At 39.9% G+C, this 14,234-nt stretch overlaps 1 protein-coding gene across 9 annotated transcripts in view; it reads left to right on the forward strand.

Moving 5' to 3' along the window:
- The window catches only part of POLA1 (DNA polymerase alpha 1, catalytic subunit), a 538,408-nt gene that overhangs the window by 255,934 nt on the left and 268,240 nt on the right, over positions 1 to 14,234 (forward strand). The gene's annotated exons all lie outside the window — the stretch shown is intronic.

Here is a 14,234-nt window from a genome sequence, read left to right on the forward strand (position 1 = left end):
TTTGTCAGTGTCATGAAGTGATAATGGGGCTGGGTGCAGAAATGAGGTTTCAGCTCGGCCAGTTCTCAGGGTCTTCTATTTCTATTGTCTCTTTTGAAGCGATAGTAGCAGCTATTCCCCCTGGGAGCTCAGTGTTAAGGTTTTGTTTAGCAAACACGGGGCCAAAGTGGTCCGGCAGGTGGACGCAGCCCGCCTGCCCCAGAGCGGAGACTGTGAACCGTACAGCATTTGGGAAGCTGGTGTATCCTGGTCCTGCTTCTCCCTGCTGTGCTTTTAGGGTGGGAAAAAAAGACAATCAATGTTCAGGATAAACCATCCAGCTGAAATGACCTCTCCGTTTCTTTATAAACTGTATTTCTGATATCCAAAAGTAGGTGTTGGGCAATTACCACCTCAGTGAACTTCTTAAGCTGGGTGGGAACGTTACATTTACAAACGTACTGTTGTAGTTACTAGTTCCGTTAGGCTATTTTCACCAGCAGCGTTTTTACGGCATTTTTTTTTTATGTCTCTGTCTTCTGCAGAAATGAATCTGCATTTTACAGTATCAGGAAAAAAAGCTATTATATTCAGAAATCTCCTGCACCTTATTTTTCCCTGACTGAATCCAAGCACTTCTGTGTTTTTTAAATCCGCGGAGTGTCGATTTTTTTCCCGCTTTTGGTGGCTAAAGCGACATTTATTAAATGTCTATTGTATATAAATCACACGTGTAAGCTACCCCTCCCACCCCCCCCCCCCCCCCAAAAAAAAAACAAAAAAAAAAAAAACACTGCAAAACATTCTTTTTCAATACAGGGTTTCTACTGTTTACTGCCAAGAGAGCAGGTTTTAGTTGCAGGAAAAAAGCACTGCAAAAATGCTGCATGTGAACATAGCCTTAAAGTGTCCTTCCAGGATAGGTGGTGGTGAAGTATACGTTTGATATACTTGCCTACCATATATATATATATATATATATATATCTCCAACGGCCGATTGACCCGTAGAGGCGCCGCAGTGCGAAATGGCCGTCGTCAGCACCTGCACCCTGCTTAATTCACTTTCCCTGTGAAGATGTTTTAATAATTTCCAATAAAGTGTGGAACTTTTAAGATTGGTGAGTGCTACCCACTCTTCTTTCATGAAGTTGGATCTACGATGCTGTTGTTTTCTGGGTAAGCACCCGAAGGCTTAAGGTATTTGCCTGCGGTATTTAATAACACCATATGCATGGATTGTTACAGGTATCAGCGGTGCTGTCCTCTTTTTCTATTTGGTAATATATATATATCTCACTGTGTATTATATGTATATCTTGTAAATAATTGGTTCTGGTATCCCCTACTTTCAAAATGGAAAACTTTTTTCTTTTTAGGGATTATCGAAAAAGCGCGTGTCCAACACCAGCCCTGGCCTTGTTCTGTTATAGGAGAGTTTGTACATTATGCAGGTTACAGGTGTTATTCTATTGCTCCAGGGTGGGAAGAGTTAACTAGAGCTCAGTCTTCAGAAATGGATGTGAAGACTATATTTTATATGAAGCTTCCCCCCACCTTCCTAACTACTTTAACTTGACACTTTAAATGAAGAAAAATACTTTTAAAATCTAGATGTGTAGGCAGTGTCAAGAAAAGAGTCAGTCCTTGATTATTCATTTGTTACCTATTTATGTTCGCCTTCACACACTTAGCATCCAAGCAAGAGTTTTTCTACCAATTAACACCTTTTCTACACCGGGCTGCTCAGATTGGTGTAATATGCTAATTCTTTCACTTGCCGGTAGGATTGGAGCTGTGCATTTAACATTTATTTTCTGAACGTTGCAACTGTAGGAAAAATGCAGCTTAGAGAGTAACCGTCTTTTTAGTTTTTATTTTATAAATCAATAGTACACATGAAAATAAGCAACTTTATAATATGTCTTGGCAGAGAAATCTGCTTTTTTTTTTTTTTTCTTTTTTCCTGGGCTGAGCTTTAACGCTCAATTCATGGTAATAATCTGTATTCAGTGAAGGCAGACTGTCCCATGATTGAGAGAGGAGTTGACAGTTGGTGCTTTTAAAATTCTATGAAGGAATGGCGCATACGTTTTTACGGAGAACTATAATTGCCCATTTATCTCAGTAGCTGGAAAATCTGTCTGCACTGAAAGCAAATTTTACCTCGCAATTGAGAATTTTGCAAGTGAATGTTATCCGTTAAGGAGAGCTAAGCAGATTTTTCTGATAAGATATTTCGCATTTTCAAATGTATTATTGATTTAATAAATAAAAATTAAAACTACATTTACTATTTAAAGAAGCACCCCCATCAAGATTTTTATTCTTAGTATAGTGCAGTCATCATATAGCACTGAGTACTTAAAATTGCTCATTTTGCCTTTCTACCACGCTAATTCTTCTCTTTCCCATTAGGTCTATGACATCACGTGATTAAGAACTGACTAGCTGAAGCCTTCTAAGCTCTATGTAGAAACAGGACACCATTTTTCCCAGTATGAGTCATCACTGCAAAAGTCCCCTGGACAGCTCAGTCAGGAGTTGAATTCGAGGAATGATTTCTGCAGGGAAAAGAGACTTCCTGTTTCTTTATAGAACAGAGAAGAGAGAGAAATTTACTGGGTAGAAAGGCAAAATGAGCAATTGTAGGTACATCATGCTATATAATATGATTACAATATATTAAGAGCATGAAAACTATTATGCGAGAAGTGCTTCTATAACTACTTAGTGACCACTAATATGTATTTAAACTGAAGTAAGATCTGAGATAATCGCATCCCCTAACGTGTGAAGATACAGCTGTGCTCTATAGCTGACATTCTGCTGTTGGCACAGATTGGATGTTCAAACAATGTACAGATGCTGGGTGCATTACGGAGGGGCCAAACATTTAAGTGCACCTTCTCGCCTGCTTGGTTTCCATCTATATTTGCCCTTCTCTGTTTTTATGAAACCAGAGTTGTCAAAGAAAAGGTGGTGAAGATGGAGGGAGATAGAGGGAAATAGGATGATGTAGTAAGATTATTGGCCCTGCCATGCTGTAACGAGCGCCTGTACTTGGTTTGAACAGTCATTCCGCCGACAGTCCGTTTAACCCCTTAGATTCTGCTATCAATGGTGAAAACTGTATCTAAATGGTCAACAGTGTGGGATCTCTCTTCAACCCCATCAGCAGCATAAAATTGCGATTGTGCGTGGTCCTGATGGTTGCCTTGGCAGTCTAAGACCAGATGTTTATTAGGATTTTGGACATTTTTAAAGGGAAAGGGGGGAGCAGGCATTATACAAATAATGTCCTTAGTCTGCTAGCTGGCCTTTTCAGATGTTAGCAACATTTTAGTGATAAAATACATTTTTTTTTTATTCCTGTCATTCCACTTTGCTTTAATTCCTGAGAAGCATTTGTAGGGTTAACAAACTACTTGTCAGCAGTTTTGAAAATTTTGAGGAGTGGTGTTTTTAAAATGGAACATTTTTTTTGTTTTTTTTTCCCACTATATATGACTCCTAAAGACCCTTCAAATCTGAATAGGTCTCTAAAAATATATATAACAAGAGGAGTGTAATGAAGGGGGTGTAATGAGAGGGATGCCAGGACCCACCACCTGACTACACGTGCTGGATCCCGCAGCTGCCTGCCCATCCACCTCCGTGCAGTCACAGCCGGCAGGAAAGACCGCGGCTTGAAGCCTGTGCTGGAGATCGGGCATCTCCAGCACAGGCCGCAAAACACCGTCTTTCCTGCCGGTTGTGACTGCCCCCATCGTGATGTTACTGCGCTCCCGATGCCATAGCATCGGGCACACATCTACTATTTGTATAAATAAGCACAAAACATACCTATAGACTGTAAAGCGCTGCGGAGTAAGTTGGCGCTATATAAATAAAGATGATTATTATTATTGTAGACCTACTTTTGCCACTAACCCTAACAAGTAGAATGTGTCTGCGGTATGTTGAAACATTCCAACGTTATTGCCAGATAAGGGTTCTTTTACACTTAACGGGTTTTTTGCGGCCCGTTTTTTCAGGCCGTATTGCCGCAATTTTCACGGTCTGCCGCAATAACGGACCGCAAAAACTTGCGAATCACCGTTTTTTATGTTTACAATACTATGGAAGAAGTATTGAAAAAAAAACAAAAAACGGCGTTCCGCAGAACTGGAAATGACGGTGCACCACAAAAAGAAACTTCCGTTTGTTTTTGTGGCCCCATTGATTTTCAATGGGAGCTGAGTCTGTAAGCCGTGAAAAGATCAAGCAGACTCCATCTTTTTTCACGGATGCAAATACGGCCATATGGTACACCGTGTTTTTGCGGGCCGATTTTGCGGCCCCATAGAAATCTATTGGGGCTGCAAAAACATGGTAAGTGTAAGTAAAAGAAGCCTAAAGTGACACATGTCAGATTTGAAAAATTTGGGCTGGACATTAAGGGTTTAAATGTCACGGTCAGTGATGATGAAGCTAGCTATGAGTCCCTGCAGCGGTCAGATGACTGAGGCAGCACATCGTCTGAGGTTTCTCTAATGTCGCAATGTACAGCGGTCCTGTGACTCTGAACAGCACAGTCCTCTCTGCTGGAGCAGCGTGTGTTGGATCTAGTGGGGTGACCAGAGGTGAGCGCACCTAATTCATAACAGTACATGCCCTTAAAAACCCTTTTCACACAATTATCAGATGCTTATCTTAGTCACTATCTTACACTTTGTGCTGTTTTTGTGCTTCCGTGCATTTTGATATCTCACTGTGTGTTTTAATGGCACCTAGACAAATAAAACAAATTTAGTTACGGAGATATCCTTAATTGAAATTCTTCTCTTATGTAGTATTTTTATCCCAAGTGTTACCACCGATTAGCCTTCATACTTACACCATTATTAAGTTTTCAAGTTGCATAATGCTTTCTGTCAGTACACCACACAAGTAATATTACATACTAGAGAAACATTAGCTATTCAATACTCTTGTACAAATCCTCAATTAAACAAGTGGATATTGCGTCTCATTGTCCTCTGACAGGCAGAGAGCAAAGCTTTAAGTGATTGGCATGCATTGTGCACACCATGCTGTAAAAAAAACTAACCGCTAAAAAGATTTTCTATTGTGTTTTGGAGTTTTTTGCAGGGTTTTCCATTGTCTTCTTGGCTATTTTTTGGTAACGTGGCCAGATGTTGCAACACAGTGTGTTTGGTGTGTTTTTTCTTCTCTTTTTAAACAGCAGTATTGCTTGTATGTTTTTTTGTTTTTTTTTTTGTTTTTTTTTCCTGGCTATTTTCCTTTTTTGAGTACAATACAGTAGTAGTAAAAAACCAACAAGATGCCACATGTTTAGTGTTTGAAAAAAAAAAAAAAAGCCTCTCAAAACTATTTTTTATTGAAACTGTGAAGAAATCCTACAGGTTAATTTGATCAATAGAGGGGAAAATTGCTCCAGCTAATGATAAAAGTCCAAAAATTTGTTGAATTGTGTTTAAAAAAAAAAAAGTCATGGCAGTAAAGTGTCCACAAAGGCATGTGTGACCCAGGAATCTCACAGAACTGGAAGCATTTGCCAAGGATGAGCGGATGAAAATCCCTTAACCCCTTTCTGACATTAGACGTAATAATCCGCCCCTGGTCAGACTCTGGTCACACGGACGACTATCTGACAGGGGCGGATTATTACGTCTGTGTGATTGCCCGCACACCACCCGATCGCAGCTGGTTGTCAGACAATTGACAGCTGACACCTGGCAATAAGTGCCAGGATTGGTCACGCACCTCTACCAGCACTTTAACCCCCGAAATGCTGCCATCAAACAAGATCGCTGCATTCCACAATCCGACAGAGGGCTGACAGCCCCTCTGCCTTTGGATTGGAGACCCGTGGCGTGACATGTGGTCCCGATCGTTTCCATGGTGACCCGATGTCATCATGACGACATCCAGGTCACCTGACCTAGGAAACTTGCTGATCATGCGCAGTGCATGATCATCAGGTTTCTGTCAATGTAGCGCTAACAGCTTCTACAGCAAGGTGATGCTGCTGCATTCCCATGCTGTAGAAGCGATCAGCCTACAAAAAATGATAGTCCCATAGTGGGACTAAGTAAAAAAGTTAGTCATATTTTTTTTAAAATTGTAAAAATATTTAAATAAAAATTCATAAATAATAAAAAATCAAGATATTGTATCTATAAATATTTGAATAAAAAATATAAACAAAAGTTTAGATATTTCATATCGCCATATCCTCAACGACCCAACCTATAAAATTGTCTCACTGTTTAACCCCTTTAGTGAACACTATAAAAAAAATAAAAAACAAGGCCAAAAAAACACTGCTTCATCATCATACTGCCGAACAAAAAGTGGAATAAAACGCGATCAAAAGGCGGATATAAATAAACATGGTACCGCTGAAAACATTATCTTGTCCCTCAAAAAATAAGTTGCCATATAGCTCCATCGTCAAAAAAATGTTATATCTCTCAGAATAAAGCAATGTAAAAATCATCATTATACCTGTAGATAAATTCCCCAAGGCAGCACGGTGGCTCAGTGGATAGCACTGCAGCCTTGCAATGCTGGAGTCCTGGGTTTAAATCCCACAAAGGACGACATCTGCAAGGGGTTTGTATGTTCTCCCTGTGTTTGCGTGGGTTTCTTCCGAGTACTCCAGTTTTCTCCCACACTCCAAAGACATACTGATAGGAAATTTAAATTGTAAGCCCCATCAGAGACAGCGATGATAATGTGTGTAAATTGTAAAGCGCTGCGGAATATGTTGGCGCTATATAAATAAAAAGATTATTATTATAGTTTCCAAAATGGGGTCACTTGAGAGAGGGGATTCTACTCTTCTAGCAATTGGGGCTCTGTATATCGAGTCTGCAAACTATTCTAGGAAAGTCTGTTCTCCAGGAGGCAAATAGCCATACGGAGAGACTCACGATGAATGGAGTGCTAAGTAGTACTGTACAGCCACATATGGGATATTGCCATGTTCAGTAGAAATTGTGTGAAAATTTTTCTGCTGTTTTTTACCCACTACTTGTAAACTGTAGATGTAAAATCTGGGGTTAAACAAAATTTTGGTGGTAAAAATGTAGTTATTTTTTTTTTTCACTGCCCAGTGGTATGAAATTCTGTGGCACACCTGTGGTGTCAATATGATTCACTGCAACGCTAGATGAATTCATGGAGAGGTGAAGTTTGCAAAATGGGGTCTCTTATGTGGAGCTCTGCTGTTCTGGCACCTTATGGGCTCCCAGTGGGTCATGGCACCTGCAAACCTTGACAGTAAAATCTGGTGCTCCTTGCCTTTTGCATTTTGCCCTGTGCCTGAAAAATATTTCCCGATTATATGTAAGGTATTGGTGCACTCAGGAAAAAATGGACCATAGTTTATGGTTAAAAAAATTCCTATTAGCTCTCGGAGCTGAAACAACATTTTAGTGGTAAAAATTTAATTTATTCTTTCTTCACCACTACGTGGTATAAAATTCTGTGAGACACGTGGTGTCAATATGATCACTGCACTACTAGATGAATTAATTGGGGAGTGTAGTTAGTAAAATAAGTTCACATATAGGGGTTTCTGTTGGTACCTCAGGGGCTCTGCCAATGTGACATGGCACCCTCAAATCATTCCAGCAACATCTGAACTCCAATATAGCTCCACTTAGGGCTTTGCACTGTCCCTCAAAACTAGTGCACCCTCACATATGGGGTATCCGCGAACTCAAAAGAAATTGCACAAAAAACTGTATGGTGCAATTTCTCCTTTTACCATCAGGGGCTCTCCAAATGGGACATGACATCTGCTAATGATTCCAGGAAAATTTACATTTGAAAAGTCAAATGATGCACCTTCCCTTCTGAGCCCTGCTGTGCACCCAAACAGTAGTTTTCTCCCTCATATTGGGTATCGGCGTACTCAGGAGAAATTGCACACAAATGGTATGGTGCAATTTCTCCTGTTACCCTTTAGAAAATGCAATATTTTGGGTTAAAAACATTTGTGGGGAAAACGTGATTTTTTTTTTTTTTTTAACAGCACAACGTTTTAAACTTCTGTATACCACCTGAGGGTTCAATGTGCTCACCACACATCTAGATCAGTTCCCTGAGAGGTCTAGTTTCCAAAATGGTGTCATTTGTGGGGGATTTTCATTGTTTAGGCACATCAGGGTCTCTCCAAACACAACATGACATCTGCCAATTGTTCCGTCAAATTGCGATCCTTCCCTTTCGAGCTCTGCTGTGCACCCAGACTGTGGTTTTCTCTTTCATATGGGGTAGCGGCATGCTCAGGAGACATTACACAACAAATTTTGTGGTCCATTTTTCCTGTTACCCTTGTCAAAATAAAAAATTTGGAAAAGTGAGAAGTCGCTGGTCAACTTTTAACCCTTATAACTTCCTAACAAAAAAAATTTGATTCCAAAATTGTGCTGATGTAAAGTATACATTTGGGAAATGTTAGTTATTAACCCCTTTACTACCAAGGGTGGTTTGCACGTTAACTCCCGGGCCAATTTTTACAATTCTAACCACTGTCCCTTTATGAGGTAATAACTCAGGAACACTTCAAGGGATCTAGGCGATTCTGACATTGTTTTCTCGTGACATATTGTTACTTCATGTTAGTGGTAAAATTTCATTCATATAACTTGCATTTATTTGTAAAAAAAAAAAAAAAAAATGGAAACTTGGCGAAAATTTTGAAAATTTCGCAATTTTCCAACTTTGAATTTTTATGCGCTTAAATCACAGAGATATGGTACTGAAAAAACTTAATAAGTAACATTTCCCACATATTTACTTTACATCAGCACAATTTGGGAACCAACATTTTTTTTTGTTAGGATGTTATAAGGGTTAAAAGTTGACCAGTGATTTCTCATTTTTGCAACACCATTTTATTTTTACGGACCACATCATAGTTGAAGTCACTTTGAGGGGTCTATATGATAGAAAATACCTAAAAGTGACACCATTCTAAAAACTGCACCCCTCAAAGTGCTCAAAACCAGATTCAAGAAGTTTATTAACCCTTGAGGTGCTTCATAGGAATTTTTTGAATGTTTAAAAAAAAATGAACATTTAACTTTTTTTTAACAAAAAAAAATTACTTCAGGTTCAATTTTTTTATTTTACCAAGGGTAACAGGAGAAATTGGACTGGAAAAGTTATTGTGTAATTTGTCCTGAGTATGCCGATACCTGATATGTGGGGGGGAACCACTGTTTGGGCGCATGGCAGAGGAAGGGAAGGAGCCCCGTTTGAATTTTGCACTGCAAAATTGGCTGGAATTCAGATCTGATGCCATATCAAGTTTGGAGAGCTCCTGATGTGCCTAAACAGTGGAAACCCCCCACAAGTGACCCCACTTTGGAAACTAGACCCCCCAAGGAACTTATCTAGATATGTGGTGAGCACTTTGAACCCCCAAGGGCTTCACAGAAGTTTATAACGTACAGCTGTTACAATTAAAAAATCATATTTTTTCCACAAAAATGATCTTTTCACCCCTAATTGTTATTTTCCCAAGGGTAACAGGACCCCAAATGGTATTTTGCAATTTGTCCTGAGTATGCTGATACCCCATATGTGGGGGTATACCACTATTTGGGCGCATGGCAGAGCTCGGAAGGGAAGCAGCGCCATTTGACTTTTTTGGCTGGATTTGAGATCAGACGCCATGTCGCGTTTGGAAAGCCCCTGATGTGCCAAAACAGTGGAAACCTCCCAATTCTAACTCCAACCCTAGCCCTAACCCTAATGGGATAATGGAAATAAATACATTTTTTTAATTTTATTATTTTTCCCTAACTAAGGGGGTGATAACGGGGGGTTTGATTTACTATTTATGGCGGTTTTTATGTTTGGCAGCTGTCATACGCTGAAAGACGCTTTTTATTGTAAAAATAGTTTATGAATCACCACATTTTGAGAGCTATAATTTTTCCATATTTTGACCCACCGAGTCATGTGAGGTCTTATTTTTTGTGGGACGAGTTGATGTTTTTATTGGTACCATTTTTAGGCACGTCACATTTTTTGATAGCTTTTTATTCCTATTTTTGGGGCGCAGAATGAACAAAAACCAGCGTTTAATGAGGTTTTTTTTGAGGGAGGGGGGTGCGTTTACACCGTTCCACGTGCGGTAAAATTGATAAGGCGGTTTTATTCTTCGCGTCAGTACGATTACAGCGATACTTCATTTGTCTTTTTTTATGTTTTGGCGCTTTTATGCAATGAAAATTTTATATAAAAAATAATAATTTCTGCATCGCTTTATTCTGCGAGCTATAACTTTTTTTATTTTTCCGCTGATGACGCTGTGTGGCAGCTTGTTTTTTTGCAGGACAAGATGACGTTTTCAGCGGTACCATGGTTATTTATATCCGTCTTTTTGATCGCACGTTATTGCACTTTTTGTTCGGCGGTATAATGATAATGCTTTATTTTTTGATTCGTTTATTTTTTATGGGGTTCAATAAAGGGGTTAACTCGTGGGACAGTTTTATAGGGCGGGTCGTTACGGACGCGACGATACCAAATATGTGTACTTTTTTTTTTCCAAAAAATGAATTTATTAGGGAACATATATATTTTTTAAATTTATTTAGCGATTTTTTTTTTTTTTTTTTTTTTTTTTTTTTTTTTTTTTTTTAGCTTTATTACAATGTCCCACGGGGGACATAACTGTCATGTGACAGATCGCTGATCTATCACATCACAGATCGCTGTGACATCAGCGATCTGTCACGGGCAGTGCTGTAGGCTTCTTCATGCCGGCGTTTTGCAGGCATGAGGAAGCCGCCTCCCTGCAGGCCCGCAAAGGTCCCTGCCGCCATTTTGGATTCGGGGACCTGCAGGGAAGGAGACCCCCGCAGCCGCGCTGCACATCGCGCTGCTGTGGGGGTCTCAGGGAAGCACGGAGGGAGCCCCCTCCCGATGCTTCCCCAAACCCCCGGTACACTGCGATCGTGTTTGATCACAGTGTGCCAGGGGTTAATGTGTCGGGGGCGGTTCGTGACCGCCCGTGACACATAGTCCCGGGTGTCAGCTGTGTTAATCAGCTGACACCCGGCCACGATCAGCTGCGCTCCCCCCGTGAGCGCAGCTGATCGCGCTAGATGTACTATTCCGTCATTGGGAGTTAGGTCCCAGGTCACATGGACGGAATAGTACGTCTAATGTAGGAAAGGGGTTAACTATCCTGTGTCATATATCTGTGATTTAAGGGCATGAAATTTCAAAGTTGGAAAACCGTGAAATTTTTGCCAAGTTCACGTTTTTTCACTAATAAACGCAAGTCATACCGAAGAAATTTTACCACCATCATGGAGTACAATATGTCACGAAAAAACATTTTCAGAGTCATCACCAGGATCCATTGAAGGGCTCCAGATTTATTACCTCATAAATTGACAGTGGTCAGAATTGTTATAATAGGCCCGGTCATTAACGTACAAACCACCCTCGGGGGGGGGGGGGGGGAAAGGGGTTAAACAAGAATTGAAAGACTCTTACCTGGCTACAAAAAGCATTTAAAAGCTGTGATATTTCCAAAGGGGAATGCTACTAGATACTAACCATACAGGGTGCCCAATCTCGGGCATCTGCCTATTTTACGTTTTGTAAACTGTAAAAGATATATATATATATATATATATATATATATATATATATATATATATATATATTATAATATATATATTATTTTTTTTTTTTTTTTTTTTTTTTCAAACAATGTGAAAAACATATAGCCAGCTCACCATAAAGGAGTTCCTCTTGATGCAGTAATCGGTGTTCACCCTGTGCTTTGCACGGATCCAGGCAGGGAGTATGCCCCAACAAATAGAAATATGAGGAAATTGGGATCCAGCAAAAGCATGAAAGTTCACCAGATTTGTAAAAACTTCTTCTTTATTAATCCATTATGTCATAAAAAGTAAGAGGAACTCCAATCAATTGGTAGCATTCCAGCAAGGGAATCCCTTGCTGGAATGCTACTAATTAATTGGAGTTCCTCTTACTTTTTATGACATAATGGATTAATAAAGAAGAAGTTTTTACAAATCTGGTGAACTTTCATCCTTTTGCTGGATCCCAATTTCTATATATATATATATATATATATATATATATATATATATATACATACACTCACTGGCCACTTTATTAGGTACACCTGTCCAACTGTGTGTTAAGACTTAATTTCTAATCAGCCAATCACATGGCGGCAACTCAGTGCATTTAGGCATGTAGACATGGTCAAGACAATCTCCTGCAGTTCAAACCGAGCATCAGTATGGGGAAGAAAGGTGATTTGAGTGCTTTTGAACGTGGCATGATTGTTGGTGCCAGAAGGGCTGGTCTGAGAATTTCAGAAACTGCTGATCTACTGGGATTTTCACGCACAACCATCTCTAGGGTTTACAGAGAATGGTCCGAAAAAGAAAAAAAATCCAGTGAGCGGCAGTTCTGTGGCCGGAAATGCCATGTTGATGCCAGAGGTCAGAGGAGAATGGGCAGACTGGTTCGAGCTGATAGAAAGGCAACAGTGACTCAAATTGCCACCCGTTACAACCAAGGTAGGCAGAAGAGCATCTCTGAATGCACAGTGCGTCGAACTTTGAGGCAGATGGGCTACAGCAGCAGAAGACCACACTGGGTACCACTCCTCTCAGCTAAGAACAGGAAACTGAGGCTACAATTTGCACAAGCTCATCGAAATTGGACAGTAGAAGATTGGAAAAACGTTGCCTGGTCTGATGAGTCTCGATTTCTGCTGCGACATTCGGATGGTAGGGTCAGAATTTGGCGTAAACAACATGAAAGCATGGATCCATCCTGCCTTGTATCAACGGTTCAGGCTGGTGGTGGTGGTGTCATGGTGTGGGGAATTTTTTCTGGGCACTCTTTGGGCCCCTTGGTACCAATTGAGCATCGTTGCAACGCCACAGCCTACCTGAGTATTGTTGCTGACCATGTCCATCCCTTTATGACCACAATGTACCCAACATCTGATGGCTACTTTCAGCAGGATAATGCGCCATGTCATAAAGCTCGAATCATCTCAGATTGGTTTCTTGAACATGACAATGAGTTTACTGTACTCAAATGGCCTCCTCAGTCACCAGATCTCAATCCAATAGAGCATCTTTGGGATGTGGTGGAACGGGAGATTCGCATCAGGGATGTGCAGCCGACAAATCTGCGGCAACTGTGTGATGCCATCATGTCAATATGGTCCAAAATCTCTGAGGAATGCTTCCAGCACCTTGTTGAATCTCTGCCACGAAGAATTGAGGCAGTTCTGAAGGCAAAAGGGGGTCCAACCCCTTACTAGCATGGTGTACCTAATAAAGTGGCCAGTGAGTGTGTATATATATATATATATATATATATATATATATATATATATATATATATATATATATATATATATATATATAAATTTGTTTGTTTTACTAAAATATAATGGAAATGTGTCATCTTTAACTTTAAGCCTTTTAGAGATCATTTCATCTTCAACTTGCTTAACTGTTCACAATAACAGTAATTTTAACCAGGGTGCCCAAACTTTTACATGCCACTATATATGGTTATTTTAAGGATGTGTGGACAGCAGAAAAGTCTTGTAAATATTACGCTATTATATATACATGGAGTTTAACATTTTGTTCAATGTCATTCTATATATATATATTTTCATTATTCGAGAAACACGAGATATAAAGACGTCTAATACTGTACTGTAATTGTTCATCAGTATTAGGCTATGTGCCCACGTTGCTTTTTTGATGCAGAATATTCCTGAGCAGAAACGCACACCCTCTTCCCGGGAAAACGCATGCGATTTATGACGCGCTTTTTTTTTTAAGCGTTTTTTACGCTTTTGTTAAGCGTTTTAGCATGCGTTTTCCTATGCGTTTTTGCAATACAACTATGTATGCGGAAACGCGTGCAATGAACATGCTGCGTTTTTTTTCCGCTAAGCCTTTCCGCAGCGGAAAAAAAACGCACCATTAGCACAACATGTGCGGATTCAATTATGATAACATGGGATGCATTTCATAAGCGTTTCTGCAGCAGAATCGCGCATCTAAAAGCTCCGCGGAAACACTTAAAAAAGCAACGTGGGCACACAGCCTTAAGATTATCTACATATTTGCTCTATATCTGATTGATCAGTGATTCCTTTAAAACAGTACATCATAAGCGTCTAAGCTAACTTTACTGCACAATCTT

Source organism: Dendrobates tinctorius, unplaced genomic scaffold (assembly GCF_039654945.1).
Source record: "Dendrobates tinctorius isolate UK_male_01 unplaced genomic scaffold, ASM3965494v1 ptg000016l, whole genome shotgun sequence".
Taxonomy (NCBI): domain Eukaryota; kingdom Metazoa; phylum Chordata; class Amphibia; order Anura; family Dendrobatidae; genus Dendrobates; species Dendrobates tinctorius.